The sequence below is a fragment of the Stegostoma tigrinum genome, chromosome 13 (genome assembly GCF_030684315.1).
Source record: "Stegostoma tigrinum isolate sSteTig4 chromosome 13, sSteTig4.hap1, whole genome shotgun sequence".
NCBI classification, from domain to species: Eukaryota; Metazoa; Chordata; class Chondrichthyes; order Orectolobiformes; family Stegostomatidae; genus Stegostoma; species Stegostoma tigrinum.
The window spans coordinates 70,264,258-70,284,286 of record NC_081366.1 but is presented as its reverse complement, the minus strand read 5'-3'; the positions used below and the strand labels follow the sequence as shown (position 1 = coordinate 70,284,286).

The window sequence follows — 20,029 nt, the reverse complement described above, 5'->3', positions numbered from 1 at the left end:
GCATCCCACCCAGACCTATTCGCCCCTATAACCCACACACCCTTGAACACTACGAGCAATTTAGCATGGCCAATCCACCTAGCCAGCACATCTTTGGACTGTGGGAGGAAACTGGAGCACCCGCAGGAAACCCACGCAGACACAGGGAGAATGTGCAAACTCCACACAAACAGTTATCCAAGGCTGGAATCAAACCCGGGTCCCTTGTGCTGTGAGGCTGCAGTGCTAACCACTGAGTCACCATGCAGTCCAATGCAGTGTGGAGGCTGGATGCAGGTGAGGACTAGGTTGGAAGGACTGTTATTCCTACCTTTTATTTATTTGTTGTAATTTATTCTGATAATCTGCAAGTCTGGAATTATTTATTTTTTGGATTTGTTCCCTAAGAATTTGTATTTAAGAATCTGTACCTAGCCAGCTTTGTACCCAAGGTGGCGCTGTAAGTGGCAACTTAAACTTTTCCCTGTACTCATTTAAGTATGCGGCAATAAAACTAATTCAAAAGATCTACAGAGCAATGAGGTCAACTATGTTTACCCCTTTTTAAAGTTCTCGGTGATGGTAATAATTGCTGGCTTGCTAGCAACATCACATCCCATGAATGAATTCAAAAAAATTTAGTAAGTACACCTAGTGCAGGTGTTTCTTTTTTGTCAGCTCTGAGCAATAATTTGCTCTCAGCCCGAGAAGAAAGTAAATCAATACATTTTTGAGGAAAAGAGAGGTGCAAGTTTCTGCATTTAATTTTTTGTCTCTCCCATCTCTTCCAAAGATTTAGCATCAATGACTATACAGCTCCAAATCTGGACCGAAATATGTAGAGTAGCAGTAAAGCACAAGGCTAATATGGAGGACAAAGGTAGATCATAGTCTTTAAGCAGAGTTGAGTATTATGGACCCGAGTTTCATTATTTGGATGCTCATCATCATAGTCAACCATAACAGTTGCTTCAAGTGATCACTGGGGTATTAAAAACTCACTTCCCTTGCCTCATTATATGATCACTAGTCATCAACCTTTTAATATTTTACCTAATGATTAGCTATAAATTAACAATCAACATTCAGGAGACAAATGTCCATCATGAAGTGGGTGGTCAATTACATGGGTTTAGAAGAGTCCAATTTTATTTACAGCACCAATGTGGGCAACTTCAATTGGGGCAACATAAATGTAACCTCTGCTTTTCTTTCAGTTAGTAACGAATGGTCACTAAATATATCTCAAGTGTATCTGTGCTCACTTCTCTCATACCCAGTGAAGTAATGTAATCCAAGATAACAAAGTGTGGAGCTGGATGAACACAACAGGCCAAGCAGCATCTCAGGAGCATAAAAGCTGACGTTTCGGGCCTAGACCCTTCATCAGAGAGCTCTCTGATGAAGGGTCTAGGCCCGAAACGTCAGCTTTTGTGCTCCTGAGATGCTGCTTGGCCTGTTGTGTTCATCCAGCTCCACACTTTATTCTCTTGGATTCTCCAGCATCTGCAGTTCCCATTATCACTAATGTAGTACAAAGATGTCTTTTCTCCAATATTGAAAAGTAGAGTAACAAGGGGGTAGCCTTGCCTGGTCAAGGGCAGGACGGTGGCTCAGTGGTTAACGCTGGTAGCCCCGGGTTTAATTCTACCCTCCAGTGACTATCATGGCACATTCTTAGCGTTTGTGTGGGTTTCCTCCCACACTCCAAAAATACGCAGGTTAGGCAGATTAGACACAGGAAGTGCAGAGTTACAGGGGCACGATAAGAGGTTTGGTTCTGCATGGAAAGGTCTTTGGAGGGTTGGTGTTGGACTTGATAGGCCAAAAAGGCCTGCTTCCACATTGTAGGGATTCTAGTGATTTGCATGAAGATTGGTCATTATCAGTAAACCAACCTTTCATCCTGGACAGAATCACAGATCTGATTAAACCTTCCTTACTCAAAAGACTGAGAGAGTGCTTCTTATTACAGCACAGAGAAAAATTCAATTTTTTTTCTAAGTAGGGCAATTAGCAATAAGCAAAAACCAAATATAGAAATAAAGTAGTTGAGGCAGGAATAATGATAAAGAGAGAACAAAATACAACTGTTTTGCATACGTAGCTCACTAGAGATGATCTTCTTCTAAAAAAGTGCACTATATGAATTCTAGTGCTTTTATTTTCTATAGACATTTATGCACTCTCATTTTTTCCAGAAAGATACAAAGCAGCACAGTGCTACCAAGAAAACCAATCTTAACATCACACTGTCCAAGAATTGTTTTTAAAATTCCAATTGAGAAGCTAGTCACGACTCCCTTAGGATATATGCAGGACCTCTTACTATTGTTTTGATAATTTATACCAGCACCTGGAGTGACTGTGCAGTAGTTCAATCTCCAGCTGTTGTTACAAATATTGGATTCCAAATGCAATTTGTCTTGTAACATGCAGAGTTCATCAAGAGACTTTGTCCAACAATGTTTTAACAAGCCATCAGCTGAACTGGGATTACTGAAGCATTCTATGAGAACTCAGCCTGCATTTTGTAGGTATATATCACACCTTAACCTAAAAGGAAAAACAATAAGCTGTACGTGAGCCAACAGATTAGCAACTGTTGTAAGAGTGCTGCTTGGGGCTTACAGTGTTTCTACAAGATTCTAGAAGAATTTATTCATGGTGGTTTATACAGTACATAATTACTTCCAACCTGTGAGCTAAAGCATCAATTTATTCCACACAATGTGAGTTAACCAATGAAAAAGGGTGCCTTCTCAATCAGCTGAGCTGCGACTCAGTAGACAATTAAACATCTTCAGTATCTCTGGACAGAAATACTAGTTGTTTGCTCCAGAATTGTGCACAACCCATTGTGACCTCAGTGAGGATAAGCAGTCCTCAAGCCCAAAACATTGTCAGTCGCTTCAGTGACCATCCTTCCATCACAAGGTCAGAATTGGGGATGTTCACTGATGATTGCACAACATTCACTATAGTTTGCACTCCTCAGATGAAGAAACAGTCCATGATCAAATGCAGAAGACCCTGGCAATATCCATGCTTGAGCTGACAAGTCATAAGTAACATTCACATCACTAGTAGTGCCAGGCAATAACTTACCTCTAAGAGGATAGAATCTATTCATCACCTCGACATTTATTAACACTCATAGTTGAATTCCCCACTATCAACATGCAAAGAGTTATCATTGGCTAGAAACTAAATAGGACCAGCAGATAAACACTATCCATAAAAGAGCAGGTTAAAAAGGTAAGAACACTGCATCAAGTAATTCACCTCTACAAAACTTGTATGCGAGCCAGAAATCACGAGTCAGGAGTGTGATAGAATACTCTCCATTTGCCTGGATGAGTGCAGGTCCAACACTTAAGCAACTTGACACCAAACTGGACAAAGCAACCAGCTTAATTGGCATCATATCCACAAATATTTACTCCATCTACCAACTCGTGTGTGCACGCGTGTGCGCATAAACATTGCTCTAAAGTAAAGATTTCCTGTTTGTTTCAAATCTTTCGATGGGTGATGCATACTAAAGTATAATGTTATAACGTGACGACATGTTTGCATTAGGCAATTTCATTAGGTCACAATTCAATAAAAATCCATGTATAGATAAAACAAAACTTAAAATTGACTGCTTAAATGTGTATTATGATAGGCTAACTATTCCATGCCATATAATTCTAGTTTGCAGTGGTTCTTTCAGAACATTGAAACTGCTAGATAATCACACAGGACACACCTGCCAACATTACTAAGGTATTTGTCAATTGACAAATAGCATAACTGTAAAAATGTTGTTTCAATGTCAGAATCATTCCATGGGGATAGCGTGTATATTACAGGTTGAACTAAATCCACTGTGATTTTCACTAATAAAGTCAAAGAGTAAATTCCTCAAACATGTTGTAATATCAAGAAAGTGAAATAGTACCTATAAAATCAATCTTTCCCTAAATTTGTTGCTGAAAATTAGTTAGTTACAATATCCCTAATTTACAGATGTAAAAGGCTTTGTGCAAAACAGTACAACAGAAGAGAGTTGGAACAACTTCAAAATGGCTGCATAAGAGGAACATATCTAACTTGCCAGATAAAAATAGAGAACAAAATGTAATGTGCATGAACTTCAAATTTTTCAAAAGGAAAGTCTTGTCAGAATTATTCAGAAAATCCCAGGTTCAAAGATGGTCGAGAGCTCCATCCTGAAGGCATTTACAGATGGTTAATAAACGTGTTGCCAATGATACTACTTACTATGCTACGAACATTTCAAAACAAATAATGTGTGTCTAGTTTGCTAATCTCAATCAAGTTTCTCTAACTTTATAATTATGCTCTGTGCTACTGAAAGGAAGATTTCGCTATTTAATGAACTCTGCTGGAAAGCTCTTGATCGTGGACAAGGTATGAGACTATGACATAAGCTGGCTATGGAGGCCACAAAGTTACCTGGTGACCACAGCTGACAAACAGAATGGATACTGGGACACAGAACCAAACAAGGTGCCCAGTACATGCAGGCAGTCAAAGTCTTCAGAAGTGGAAAAGGAGCATATTGTCAACAAGGCTAGTCACTTAGACCATTAAACATAACTGATGCTGGCAACTCCATACAATGCTTTTGGAAATGTGACATTTTTTAACCTGTTGCTTCTTCTACCCCTAGCTCAGGCTGTCTTACAAGTAAATCTCCCACCCTGCCTCCCAATCCCCAGATGTAATAAACTGATTAACAGTTAGTGCAACAGTCTGTTATATTTTAAAGTGCTTTGTAATCGTGACATTTCTGCTTTAGTCAGTACATTGTAAAACTTAGAAAACAACTCCATACAAATTGAAATTAATCTCTGCAGAAGTCAAAACGCTCCTAGTGACAAAGTATCAATGCATAAGAGCAATTTGTATTAGCTCAGATTGCAAAGCAGAAAATTGAAGATTGATCATGACTGAGATCTACTTTAGATGTTCTTAGTTATAAACCAGAACGCTCACTACGCACACAGTACACTCATATGCCTGCCACCAATCACTCAGTGCATCCTATAAACAGGACTTGTCCTTAGCACTCTATTTGCATGACCACAACATGCCATGAAACAGGTCCTCCATTCACATTCAGTTTCACATTTTATGTTGAAGTGATACATAAACTTTGCAAAAACATCAAGACTTTTAGAAAAAGTTCCTCTTAAAAGCAGCCTCAGAGGATAATCACAATGCGAAAACAGAGAATATGCGCGTAAGTAGCACTTATTTGATGTGATGTGATTAAGAAAAAAAAGCAATTAAAGGAGGGCTCGTGGTGCAATAATCTTTCCCTCAATCTGGATTAGGAGTCATGGGTTCAAATCCCACCTGCTCCAGAGGTGCATAATAACATCTGAGTAGGTTGAATAGAAAATATCTAGAAGCACTCATATTCAAAGGAAAAGTTTTCCAGTGCAGTGCATATTTCATGCACAATAAACAAGTAGTTAAATCTGCTGGGACTTAGAATTTCTGTAAATATTGCAGTAGAGTTTAAGTCTTATAGTTGGCAATCTGTGAAAAACTTTTGATTTATAAACCAAACATTACTAGTGCAATAGGAAAAGAACTTTTAGGTGGTAACTATTTTAATCAACTGATCAGTCATGTTATAACAGCCTGGTGGCACAGTGGTTGTGTCCCTGCCTGTGTTCAAGACTCACTTTCTCCAGACGTCTGAAATAAAATTTGAGTAGATTGATTAGAAAATATCTAAAAGCAGCTGGAGGCAGTTGAGACTTTTACTCAGGCCTTCTGGCTCAGAGGCAGGGAATCTACCAGTGAGTCACAAGCGCTCCTCTCCTTTAAACGGTGGCACAGTTATCAAAACCAGACTGATCTTGAATATTCACTCTGTTGCTGTCTTACCCAAAGTATTAAATCAGCACATGGTCTGCCAGTCTTCACACACCATTTTGTCCCACTGTAATATACAACACTATCAAACTATCCTCAATTCCTTTCACTTATTTGTCTAACCTTCCCTTTGACACACCCATACTATTCACTTCACAATGTTGTTGGCTGTTTGACATTCTCAAGGTTCTCCTGAAGCCTTTTATTGATTTGTGTAACCGCTGTATATTTACTTTAGTTTTGGAGTCCCATGAAAGGAAATATTGCAATATTTACTCTATCAAACCCCTTCATAATTTTTTTTTCCCCCTAGTTAAGCATAGCTTGTTCAGCCTTAGTTCTGGTATCACTTTTGCATTTTTTTGCTACACTACTGTTTTGTCCTTTTAATAGAGGGGGAGGCCAGAACTGTGCATTCTGAATTTGATCTAATAGATGCTCTGTACGAGTTTAACCACATTGCTACTGATTCTATTTTTCACAAAATAAACCAATACTCTGGTGCCCTTTTAATTGCATTACAGGATTATCTTACAGGACTACTAATGTGTGATTGTGTGCCTAGATCAATTGGCATTCTGTCCTATTTAGACAAATAGGCGTGTGCAAGGAAAGATTAATGACTTAACTGAATTATCAACATGGTCAAGACCTGACAAAACAAAAATAGGGAAATAAAACTACAAGTAAAAGAAAGAGAACATTGAGGTTGTATGACCTAGTATTGCCAACAAATGTTCAACCATAAAATTATTATAATGCCATATCACAACAATCCTTTAGGAAATCTATTTTAACAGGCATTTCAATACATTCCCGTCAGCATCCCTGCCAGTGTAATGCTCACCAACTGATGCAATAAACAGACTAATGGCTGTGACCGTTACTGCATTCTAAGTGAATAAGCACAAAGGTCAGTCAAGTGAGCAAAGGTGAAATAACAGAAAATGGGGATAAATTCTACCAGTTGTCAAATGTCCGACTGATTCATTAAATCAGGGATGTGGGCCTGCCACCTTATTGGTTTAAATGGGACAAATGTCACACAGAGATAAAGGGAACTGCAGATGCTGGAGAATCCAAGTTAAGTGTGGAGCTGGATGAACACTGCTGGCCAAGCAGCATCTTAGGAAGGGTCTAGGCCCGAAACGCCAGCTTTTGTGCTCCCGAGATGCTGCTTGGCCTGCTGTGTTCATCCAGCTCCACACTTTGTTATCTCTAATATCACACAAACTGGCTTCAATTTCATGCGTAGTACTGAAGGTTCACAGAATTTAATCCGATATTAAATCAGGTATAGAAAGAGAGAATTTAAAAAGGTTAGAAGTGCAGAATTAAGAGATAAGTCAACATCAAAAAAGTAAAACTAACTTTTTTTTAATACAATCTACAATAATTAAAGCCCAAAGGCATAAGATATCATGTTTTAGAAAAAGATTTCATTTTTGATGTCAGAATCATTTACGACAGAAGCTGCAGCCATTACACCTAGGCCACTCTCTACGGAGCAATCCGATCAATTCCATTTCTCCCATTTTACTACATACAAGTGCAATCCAGTTTCCTCCACTTACATGAACAGTGACTTCCAGGCCATTGTGTTCACTGAATAAAAAGTTACCACCCTCCTCGCATTACATATATAAGCCTTTAAAAATTGCTGCCCCCTGTTTCTTCTAGATACTTTCTAAACAAATTGTAAAACAATTATATTGCACATCTTGGTGCAGTTGAGATTTAACTCTGAGCCTCTGGTCCAGACCAACACCAATGCATTATCACTACATGACAACAGTCCCCTGTGCCTTGTACTATCAGTCGGTAGAACAGTTTTCTCTTGTATACTTCTATCATATTTCACCTCAATCTCCTTTGCTCAAATAACCCCAGCTCTTCCACTGAACCTTCTAAGTAAAATTCATCACTATTTCAGTGGATCTCTTGTGCAACCTTCCAAGGACCCCCACATCATTTTTAAAGTGTGGTGACCAGAACTGGAAGTAATACCCTTGTCAGGACCAAACCATAGTTTCACAAAGAAGTTATTTGGCAGTAAATAAAACTGATCAGGGAATTAACTCTTTCAAAACAGAAAAAGACTGGCTAGTTGACATCTAGTCAACAATTACTGCAAATCGTGTCCTTTATTTCAACGGCATGTGTTGTCCCAGTCAAATTTGTGTCCCTCAGTGTCGCCAAGAGATATGGCCAATTCTCACTTGTCTCAGAACACACAGACAATGAGGGACACAAATCGACTGGGACAACACATCGATAAATTGTACAAGCCAACCACGTGCCAGGAATTCATGGAGACCTGGTATTCCAACCAGAACTGCATCAACAAACACTTAATTAGACCCTGTGTACAAACCACTGAGAAACGAAATCAGAAGTACTACCAACCACCCTAGCACACCAAGGCATATAAAATAACAAGAGGGGCAGAACACCATCGCTTCACCGGAGGCACAATGACGATGTTACTTAGCAGGGTGACAAAACGTTTGCGACAAAACCCTCTGGCTAGGAGAGCATGTCTACAAACTCATCCACAACCCGAGCTACAAATCTTCTCAAATAATAAAATGTGAGGCTGGATGAACACAGCAGGCCCAGCAGCATCTCAGGAGCACAAAAGCTGACGTTTTGGGCCTAGATCCTTCATCAGAGGGTCTGATGAAGGGTCTAGGCCCGAAACGTCAGCTTTTGTGCTCCTGAGATGCTGCTTGGCCTGTGTTCATCCAGCCTCACATTTTATTATCGTTTAGCCTGGTCATTCTGCTTATGCAGCCAGTTTAAGTGTTCTTGTTCAGGTTCTTTGATCCCAAATACTTACTTCTGAGCTGAAAAACAGGCAAATTCCATTGAATACTGTCCCAATTCCAGAAGGTCAACGTGTCAGAAGAGTCCATAAATATGAAGAAACAAGTTTTTGTTTACCAGACACAGGCTGTGTCTTCAGAATATCTCAAAGTACTTTATAACCAATAAGTGACTTTCCACGCAGGAGTGTTGTCTTTTTGGCAATGTTGCAGCTAAACTGCACACCCCAAGGTCCCACAAAAGCAATCTTTTTCTTGGTAGTCAGAGTTTGGGGAACAAATATTGACCAGATACCAGGTAATTGTTATAACACTTTACAAAAAGCACCGCAAAATCTAGAGTGCCAAGTTTTAATTACATATTTCAATCAGAAAGAAGCAAACCTCCAGCAGTACTGGCACACTCAGCATTGCACTATTCTTCCTCATTTCTACCCGGGTCAAATGATTATTTCTGCTCCATGTTAAACGGATGAACAGTATTCACATCTCCTGTGCACAGTACACTATCTCAGATAAAACCTGGTCTGAAATGTTTGCTTGGATTTCATTTTGAAAATTATTCAGAAAATGGTTTTAAAATTTAGAAAATTCCAAGTATCAATGCAACTTCTTAAGTACCTATGTCATGTATACTCAGGGCCAAATTATTAGCATACTACTCCCTCCCCGCTTTGTAACAAATACAGACTCTGTCTGTTCAGAGGCACAATCTCACTTTGGGAAATTCCAACAGATGGCATTGTAAACAGTGGAAAATGTTGGCATATATTCTGTTGCTCCTTCAAAAGGCCCAATGCGGACTGGCAGCATATCAATGAGGATCACTGCTTATAGCTCAGATCTCTGCAGCTGCATTGCCTTGTGTTTGGCACAGCATTATCAATCAAAAGCAATTCCACGGCGCTCAGTTGTAATAAAGCTGCTGCTTCTAGTTCAAAGTTCAAGTCTCAAGCTTTAAATACAACATAAAATGCTTCCAATCAAAAATATTACAATTTATATTTTCAAATAGATATACTCAGTGTGGATGACAAACTTGAATCTCTACTTCTCTGCAACTTGTGCATCTACAGGTCTATTCCAGAGTGGTCTCAATTAAGATGCTGTTCAATTATTCTTCACTTACAAAACAGGGAAAGCACAAGAACTGCACAGGGGATAGGATCAAAGCTCGAGTTAGATATACTGACTAACAGTGACAAAAAAAAAATTAGGACCATATTCATAAATAAAGTGCCTTGTCCAACCTCAGTTACCATGTCATAATGTGGGCTCTGCAATCAAATCTCTCTGGGTGAATTAACTGAACCCCAACATCTGTATTGTTCAGTTTCTTCACTAAGGAATTAATGTTGTAGCAAAAGGAATTGTCAGTCTTGCACTGAAGACACATATGCAAGCATCATGACCGCTCCCCGCCCCCCCAACTAAAACAGTGCTAGAAAACACACAGCAGGTCTAGCAGCAGGCGCAGAGAGAAAACAGTTAACTTGGAGTCTACTGACCCTTCTTCACCGGGTCACCGCACTTGGAATGTTAACTTTCCTCTCTCTACAGATACTACCATACCTGCTGTATTTTTCAAGCATTGTTTCAGATTTCCAGCATCTACAGTCTTTTCAGTTTATTATGGCCGCTCCCAAACCTGGTTGGTCTGGTATTTCTACTGGAGTATGTGACCAACTGGATCAGAGTTTTGGACTGCTTCAGCTTTGCACTAACTGGTACATAACCAGATTTTATAACAAATAATCTTCCAAGAGAGCTCATACAGTCCTTTAAGTTTATACCAGATGATTAAAATTGCAATCAACTGGATTTTATCTTAACCTAGAAAGAATTCATGTTATTTTGCCCTTTGAACTAATTTTATTTTCAGCTCTCTTCCACAAGTTTGACTTATTTATTATTTTCAGAAGCCTCAACTAAAACTAAAACCTTAGTCAAGTCTTGCGTTTTAAAAACTTTTTGCTACATTTTAGCTTTTATACAGCGAAAACCTGCAGTCATACTTAATTTATTCCTCCAGGTTCAATTTCATACTTCCAGTTTTTTTTTCCCCTAAATGCTTATGTCTCAGAATCAACATTCACAGAACTAGAGATGAAAAAAGACATTTGACTTATCCTTCCCTTCACTGTATTAACCTACAGTTTTCCCATCACAAGAGTTCTTCCCTACATCTCTAGAAATATCATTCAAGGTACCGGTTAGATCCTAATTTCACTGTGCATTTTTCCAGTATGTTTGGCTTTTATTTTGAATGGCCAACGCTTGCAACATTTTGCTCGTCTGAGTATCATGGTTTGGTTTGAAGGGTGCTCCATATTGTTAAGTAGCTTCAAGATTCCTTTCAAGCCTCAAAAAAACCCAGAAATTCTGCAACCTTCTCATGCCTTAGTACTTGGGCTCAGTGTTTTGGCCTTTAATATGTCAAGGGTTTGAATGTGCCCTTGAGGTATAAGTAACAGTATGAAAACTGGCCCTTTAGTCCAAACTGGTCCACAATGACCATGGTGCCCACTCAGCTAGTTCCAATTGTCTGCATTTGGTCTATATAAATAGCAGAGTGGACTCAAATGGCCTTACTTCCACTCCTATGTCTTAAGAGCTTATATCCCTCTAAAACCTTCCCATCCTGGTAACTATTCAAACATTTTTGAATTTTTCCTATTGTACCTGCCTCAACCACTTTCTCTGGCATTCCATATCCACACCACTGTGTGAAGGTGGTGCCTCTCAGGTCCTTCTCAAATTTTTCCCCTTTCACCTTAAATCTATGCCCTCCAGTTTTGAATTCCCCATCGCAGGGAAAAAAAGACCATATGCATTCATCCTTTTAATGCCCCTTATGATTTTGTACACCTCAATAAGGTCGCTCTTCATTCTCCTACGTTCCAAGGAATAAAGTTCTATCCTGGCCAATCTCTTCTTATACCTTAGGCCTACTAGTCCTGGTAACATCCTTACAAATCCTGTTTGCACACTTTCAGTTTAACTAATTCGGTCCAGTAACAGGGTTACCAAAACTCTATACAATACTCCAAGTACAGCCTCACAAACGACTTATACAACTGTAACATAAATGCCCCGACCAATGAAGGCCGACATGCTAAATGCCTACTGAGCACCCTGTCTACCTGTGACACCACTTTCAATGAACTATGCACTTGTACTCTTAGGTCCCTTAGAACCTTACCATTTACTGTACAAGTCCTACCTTGGTTTGACTTTCCCAAGTGCAACACCTCACGTTTATCTGTATTGAATTGCATTTGCGAATCCTTGGCCCACTTCCCCATCTGATTAAGATTCCTCTAATTTCTGACAGCCTTACTCATATCAACAATGTCTCCTCATTTTGCACAATCCCCAAACTTATGAATCATGCCTTGTATGTTCACATCTAGATCATTTTTGTAAATAACAAAATAACTAAGTCCCAACATTGATCCTTCTGTCACAACACTAGTCACAGGCCTCTGGTCCCATTAGCAATCTTCAATCATCACCCTCTGCTTTCTACCATCGAGCTAATTTTGAATCCAATTAACTAGCTCTGCCTGAATCCCATGCGACCTAACTTTCATGGCCAGCCCATGAGGTTACCGATTGTGCTGGAGTACAATTCTGCTGTTTATGGCCCACAGCAACTCATGGATGCCCAGTATTGAGTTGCTAGATCTGTGCAAAGTCTGTCCCAATTAGCATGTTGATAATGCCACACAACACACTGGAGTTTGTTCTCAATGTGAAGGTGGAGATGAGGTCCTGCAAGTCCTATGCAATGGTCACTCTGACGGTCATGGACAGATGCAACTGCAGCTGGTTGATTAGTAAGGATGAGTTCAAGTATGTTTCGCCCCCTTGTTGGCTCAATCACCATCTGCCGCAGGCCTAGTCTAGTAGCTACGTCCATTAGGACCAGACCAGCACGAACAGTAATACTGCTGCTGAGCTACTCTTGGTGGTGGGCATTGAAATCCTCCACTCAGAATAAATTTTGTGCCCTAGCCATCCTCAATGCCTCCCCTAAGTGTTGTTTAACATTGCCACACACTGCTCAATCAGGAGGTTTCCTTGCTTATGTTTAGCTTGAGGCCATGAGACTTCTAATCCCCAGATATTAACAAAGAGGGCTGCGCATGGTCGACAGGACTGTTTCTGCCGTTGTCTTTTCCGGTGTCTAGGTCGACGCCAGGTGATCTGTACAGTTTCAGTTCTTTGAATCTTTGTAGTGATTAGTACAACTGAATGGCTTGCTAGGCCATTTCAAAGGGATGTAAGAGTCAACCATTTTGCTGTGGGTCTGTAGTCACATATAGACCAGACCAGGCAAAGATGGCACCCTCCCCTGAAGGGCATTAGTGAACTAGATGGGTTTTTCAGACAATCAGCCATGATTTCATGGTGATCAGTAGATTCTTAATTTCAGACTTTTTTTTGAATTCCAATTGCACCAGTTTGTGGTGGGATTTGAGCCTAGATCCTCAGAACATCAGAGATAGTGGGAATTGCCGATGCTGGAGAATCTGAGATAACAATGTGTAGAGCTGGATGAACACAGCTCTGATGTTGCTTGGCCTGCTGTGTTCATCCAGCTCTGCAATTTGTTCCCCCAGAACATTAACTGGGGTTTCTGGATTACATGAACATTAAAGTCACCCATGATTTATGTACTGCCTTTGTTACAGCACTCGTTATCTCCTGATTTATTCTGTCTCACCGTACAGCTATTGTTAAGAGGTCTATACACCACTACTTCCCTTGTTCTCATGCCCTCCTTTATTTCCATCCACATCAATTCTACACCTTCTGATTCAATACCATTTCATGCTTTTAGACTTATTCCATCACGTGCCAACAATGTTACCCTACAATCCTTTTCTTCCTGCCTATCCTTTTGAAAATCCACATATAGCTAATGATTTAGTTCCCAGCTTTGATCTGCTCACAATCAAGTTTCCATAAGTTCATATCCATTAGACTGTATTTGAGCTGTTAACTTGTCTATTTTGTACTGTATTCTTAATGCATTCAAGTAAGGAGTCATTAACTTTGCCTTTTTACCATTTAGCGCTGTTTCCCTATATTTCTATTATTTGCCCCTTTCTGTCTCACTCTCAGTATCATTATCCATTTAGCTGTTATGTAAATATGCTCATATCTAGCTTTCTAAGTTTAAACCTCCCCTCTCCCCAAGCCTTTGTCATATCGAGTGCATGCAACTATTTCTTAATGACACATGAAGTGAATTGGCTGAAGACTGGCATCTGAGATGCTGGCACCTTGAGAATAGTGTATTGTCAGCTTGGTAATTTTGGCTGAGAATAGTTGGGAGCAATTTAGCAAAATTTTCTCCAGTTCTTTCACAGGCATAGATTTTGCGAGCTAGGTCACCTTTAATTCCCCTTTAGGTGATATTAGCAAACTCCCTTTTTGAATTACTCTAATCCAGTAATGTGCTGTAGGTATACCCATAGTTCTGTTCTGCCATGTTCAGGGACTACGAACCAGTGACAGTGAAAGAACAGGAATACAGTTCCAACTCAGAACGGTTAGAAACTTGGAGGTGAGTTTGAAGGCAATGGGTATTTCCACATATCTGTTGCCTTGATCTTCTAGGTGTCACTCACACAATGGGCTTTGCCTTTATTGAGTATAGGGTCAGTTCATAAAGCTAATTCTTTGTTGTTAAAAGATTTATTGTTAAGCAGGATAAAGGTATCAATATTCATCAAGGGCAGTTGACTTAGTATCTCAAATCTAAAGCTCATTCCTCTAAACTAATACCTACTGCATCCACTAAGTTGATTTAGTTTTACCAAGCATACCTGTGTCTTCAGTAGATGCATCTTGATCAGCATAATTAAAATTGGCATGTGTAATTATATAAATCAAATGTAAATTCATATTCATTAGCAGTTAAGATATTATCACATTTAGCATAGAATTATATTTGCCAAGATTGGAGTAAGAACTTGTTTTCTGGTCTAATTAGAGGAGTCCATTGTCTAACTTAATTTGCACATTCAATTAGATGCAATTAGTTTAATACTATCTTCATCTGTAGATATACCACCTAACATTTATGCAGGAAAATGCATAACTTTTAGCTTCATAAATATTGTTATTTCCATAACATTAACATCCCTTCTAGACAATTCACTATAAACTCAAGTGAAGCAAAAGTGCAAAATCAACAATGGATAAACAAATGTACACAGGGAGTAAACTAATCATGGATTCCAGATACTGCTAATGAGATTGATACTTGAGCACTGTGTGATAAACTGATCAACTTGAGGTAATTATTGTATAGCCCTAACCTTAACTTGTCAAGAAGGTTGCTTTCAGTTGTCAAAGGTAAGTCTAAGGGACACAGGAACTTGCCATACAGATACTTTGCACTCAAAAGGTTTATTTCACCACTTTAAAAATAAAGGAGACTGTTATCAAAGTGCTATAATCACAGATTAGCTTTGCGACAATTTTTTTTCCCTCGTTTCTTCAGAGTGTTCTGCCTTTCTGGTGTTAAGTTGTCTGGAAGTGCCCAGTTTTCACTCCAAGTGATGATACTTCAAATGAATACCTAGTCAGCTCATAAGAGCTGGCTATTTGATTGCTGATGATGCCACAATGACACTATTCCTGGTCTCCCCTAATATCCATACAGATATTTGGATTGGAACCATAGGATGTACGGTAAATAAGTTTGCAGATGTATTAGACAGAAGAATGGTTACGTCAGAGTACAATGGGATCTCAATCAGATGTGCCAATGGGCTGAGAAGTGGCAGATAGAGTTTAAGACAGTTAACTTTGAGATGCTGCAAGTCAAGGCAGGACTTATGCACTTAAATGGTAAGTTCCTGGGGAGTGTTGCCAAACAAGAGACCTTGGAGTGCAGGTTCATAATTCCTTGAAAGTGGAGTCACAGGGAGATAGGTTAATGAAGGTGGCATTTGGTATACTTTCATTTATTGGTCAATGCATTGAGTATAGGAGTTGGGAGGTCATGGTGTGGCTATACAGGACATTGGTGTGGCCACTTTTGGAATACTGTGTGGAATTCTGGTCTCCCTACTATAAAAAGGAAGTTGTGAAACTTGAAAGGGCTCAGAAAAGATTTACAAGGATGTTGTCAGGGTTGGAGGGTGTTAGCAATAGGGAGAGGCTGGGTAGGCTGGAGCTATTTTCCCTAAAACATCAGAGGCTGAGGGGTGATCTTTTAGAGGTTTATAAAATCATGAGGGGCATGGATAGGTGAATAGAAAAGGGCTTTTCCCTGGGTTTGGGAGTCCAAAACTACAGGGCATAGGTTAAAGATGAGAGGGAAAGATTTAAAAGGGACCTAAGGGACAATTTTTTCATGCAGAAGGTTGTGCATGTATACAATGAGCTGCCAGGGGAAGTGGTGAGGACTGGTACAATTATAACATTTAAAAGGCATCTGGACGGGCATAAGAATAGGAAGGGTTTAGAGGGATATGGGCCAAATACTGGCAAATGAAACTAGATTAACTTAGCATACCTGGTCAATGTGGATGAGTTGGATTGAAGGGTCTGTTTCCATCCTGCACCTCTGACTCGAAATACATTGGTCATCTAAAGTCAACGGATAGTCAACTAGAAATCCAAGACGATTTTCTTTTAATCATTGTGACCAACTTTAAGGACATCATTCTACTGTCCCACTCAAGATCAACTAGCTTACATGACCTCAGTTTAATGGAAGAGATTTTGAGAGCTGGATGAGAGAGATGGAAATGGAGAGTTAAGCCAATTAGATAAGCAAGGCTAGGAAGAAACTAAAGTTCAGCATAAATACTGGCATGTACGATCTGGCCTGGAAAACTAAGCTATATGTAGCTCTCCGAAAACATACATCATCTTAAGTCATCAAAATTAAGTCTAAAATCCTGGAAAATGTGAATGACTTCCATATATTGAAGCTTTCTCTCAAAGATACACAGTGTCCTGAATTAATCATTGCTTCCAATGCGTATGCTTACCCTTTGGTTGGAGAAAAGCAAACCATGTCCATGAATTAGAAGTCACAATGGTGTTCCCAACCTTAAGAATTCTACATTAATTTTAAGTTTACCATCATCAGACTTGACATATCATAAAAGAAAGAACTACAAAAATATTTCCAAAACCCTTCTCCCTTGTCAGTCCAAAGACAACTTGAACAATTTTCTGGAATACTTGTTTTACATTGTCCATTTGAAGTGAACTGCCTCTGACAAAATTCCATAGCTCCAACCCTGTCAGGAAACCATGTTCCAAACAGCAATCCAATCTGTTCTATGCATATTTCTCTGTAATGTCTAGCCCTATTACAAGTCACATCTGTTTGCAAAAGGTACAGCATTAACACACTTTTTCCTTATCATAGGGTTATCATCTGTAGTGGAACTAATTTCAGATTATGAATTTAGTATCATACAAAATTAAAATGTACGCTTGTTTTTTTTCTTTCCAAAAGGTAACACACTCATTTTGTGGGGGAGAACGCAAGGGAAAGAGGGGGAAAATGGTGAGAAGGGGACATTCATGATCTTCGGCTCAATGTCTCAGCATTTTAAAAATCAGGATTATTTCTTCAGCCAATCTCGTTCCTCTAATTAAAACGAGAAACACGTTATTAGCCTAATTTCAGCCTCAAAGACCCAAAGTTATTTTCTCTAAACTCTTTCCATGAAATCAATCCCTTTCGAAACTAACAAGAAAATTCAAAATGTAGCTGGGCTAAAAGTCTACATAAAGTTAAGACTATTGTTGACTGCAGGTGCAGGTCACAATGATTTATTAGCCTTATTGATGATAATTCCAATTGCATAGGCAATTGTTAGTGTTAGACAGTAGTTACGCACATTATATTCACCCTTGACTTTTACGTTCAAGGGAAGGGTCACTTCACCGTTATCCTGAATTAGTGCTGAACTGTAGGAGATGCATTCTTTGGGATGCAACTTTAAACCTAGGTTCTGTTTGGCCTCTCAAATGGAGTAAAAATGCTGACAGAGGTTGTCAAGCATTAAAATGTCCCCCATCAACATCTATCCCTCAATATTACAAAATATGATCTGGTCACTAGCAGATATGTGCTATTTGTGGAAATGAGCGCACATAATTGATTGCCACTTTCCTGACATTACAACATTAACTACATTTCAAAATGAACCTCATTGTACATATTTTTGTGTTTTACAGCCAAATTTCTTATCTTTCCAAGACAACCCTTTGCTTATTTGATACATCACTTCACCCATTTCATCTGTCACTGTAAATCTCTTTGGCAGATCCCAATCCCTTTCATAAGAAAGGACCTGGTCGTAGAACTTCCTATTGCCAAGATTGTTGTAGCAAGTAAAAACTTTCTGCATCATTTATGACAAAGTGTAAAGGATGCAGGCAAGAACTGCAGAGCTTCACAAGTCACATAACCTTCTATTTATCACAACCATCTGTTTTCTATTACTTAGCCTGCTTTCAACTCAATCAGGTAACAACATACTGAACCTAAACGGGCAACCATTTTCAAGTACCTTGTGAAATATAATCCACAAGACCATCATTGTGAGGCATACAATTAACTCTTTAAAGCGACCCACTGGATTTGTGACAGTTTGAAATCTATTCTGACTACTTGCCGTTGCTACATTTTTTGGAATAATATTGACTAAAGGGAAATCAAATACAATATTAGAAAGAATTGTTGTTTTTGAGGGGATTTCATCCTGAGAACACTTCAATGGATAACTGTAGTGTGAATAACGGAGGCTTTACTGTACAAGAAATCTTGTTTCAACTAAATTGAAAGTATCTGATCCTTTGTCTATATAAAGAGCTTAAATCAACAGCAAAATGTTCAAAATTTAGCCAATTAGTGTCAGGGCTGCTTTATATAATGGCATGTTCACAAACTCAAGTGCCAGTTCTTTCCACAGGTATACTCATCTTAAATTACAGAACACAACGGGTTTTCAGTTTCAAGTGTTTACAGTTCTAATGGCATTGCAGAAGAAACAGAAGCTCCATTACAACTGACATGGCCCAAGAAGAACCTGAATAACAGTCAGGCATCACTCATTGTTAGGTACAAACAAGCAGTAAATTTTCATATGAGGAAAACACCTAACAGAGGTCAAAGTTTGAACCTCATTCAACAACTCCATCAGGTTGTTCACCTTCTGTCAGAAGACTACTTCAACTAATACTAAATTATCATTAACATCGAGGAAACATACAGATGTGCCCAATAGCTCAACAAAACATTGTGGGGGAAAAAAGATAATATAATTGGTTTTGGGTTAAATCCCTGTAATTTCACATTCTTAGCAGTGATTTAATCTTGAACAAATAAATTTGAAATTCCTAAAAACAAAGTATATTTATTTTCACATTATTTAAAATTGTTGTGGGTCTGTTTCCACATGAAGAGCAAGATGCAAGTTGTCATTTTTTTTAAAGCAGTGCTGATTTAATCAATGCTGACCATTCTTCTACAAAAATAAAAACCCGCAAGAAATATTATTTTTCAAGTTAACTGCTCAGCTGATTCCAACACTGGGCTCGTCTAGGTGACTGCTCAAAATTTCAGTGACAGGTGAAATTGCTTAAAGGTGTTTAGAAAGTTGAAATCATTCACTTTATAACAAGCAATTGAATAGAATAATTTTAAACTGCAGTAAAGTCGCATTACAAATTCTGCCCGAGGTTCTAATCAGAATTATCGGAATCCTGCAGTTGGAATTTATTCAAGCATTCCTGGATTTTACTGCTAATTATTTTAAAACAGCATTTAGGAGAAGATCTCTCATCAATTGTAAATCATAAATCTTTAACATAAATATCACAAAGATCTTCAGCGGTCTGTAATTGGAGAAAATTAGAATCTCAACCAAAGGAACAAGATTTCTAAGCCTAGGTTGATTTCTGCATGTGTCAGACACAGGGATGACCTGATATCTTTAGATGACGTGCACTGACGTGACCAGAATTTATCTCTGCAGTGCTAGATTTTGTTTTTATTTCAAAAACACACTGCAACACATATCCATCACATTTTAGCGCCAATAATTCAATCATTGCATACCATTAGTGCTACATTGGGTACAATATTTTCACTGATACAGTAACTTTCATGACATGCTAGATGACAGGAATGTATGCTGTTAAAGATGAAGGCATAGAAAAGTACTTCTCTCACTTCTGAGAATTTAACAGTCATTCATTAACAGCCCCTAGCCCCTAAACACAAGAATTATTGGACAAACTTAAAGTGCCCCCTGGGAGAAGAGAGGTAATTCTGCTGT

At 38.9% G+C, this 20,029-nt stretch overlaps 1 protein-coding gene across 2 annotated transcripts in view; it reads right to left on the bottom strand.

Annotated features, from left to right (window-relative positions):
• The window catches only part of clint1a (clathrin interactor 1a), a 162,792-nt gene that overhangs the window by 112,186 nt on the left and 30,577 nt on the right, over nucleotides 1–20,029 (bottom strand). Inside the window, exon 1 of one of the 2 annotated variants that reach the window (XM_048543312.2) lies at nucleotides 5,890–5,911. The exons of the other annotated variant lie outside the window; for it this stretch is intronic. The gene's annotated coding sequence lies outside the window, so the exon portion shown is untranslated. Of the gene's footprint in view, nucleotides 1–5,889; nucleotides 5,912–20,029 lie in introns of those variants that run through there. 2 annotated transcript variants of the gene reach the window in all.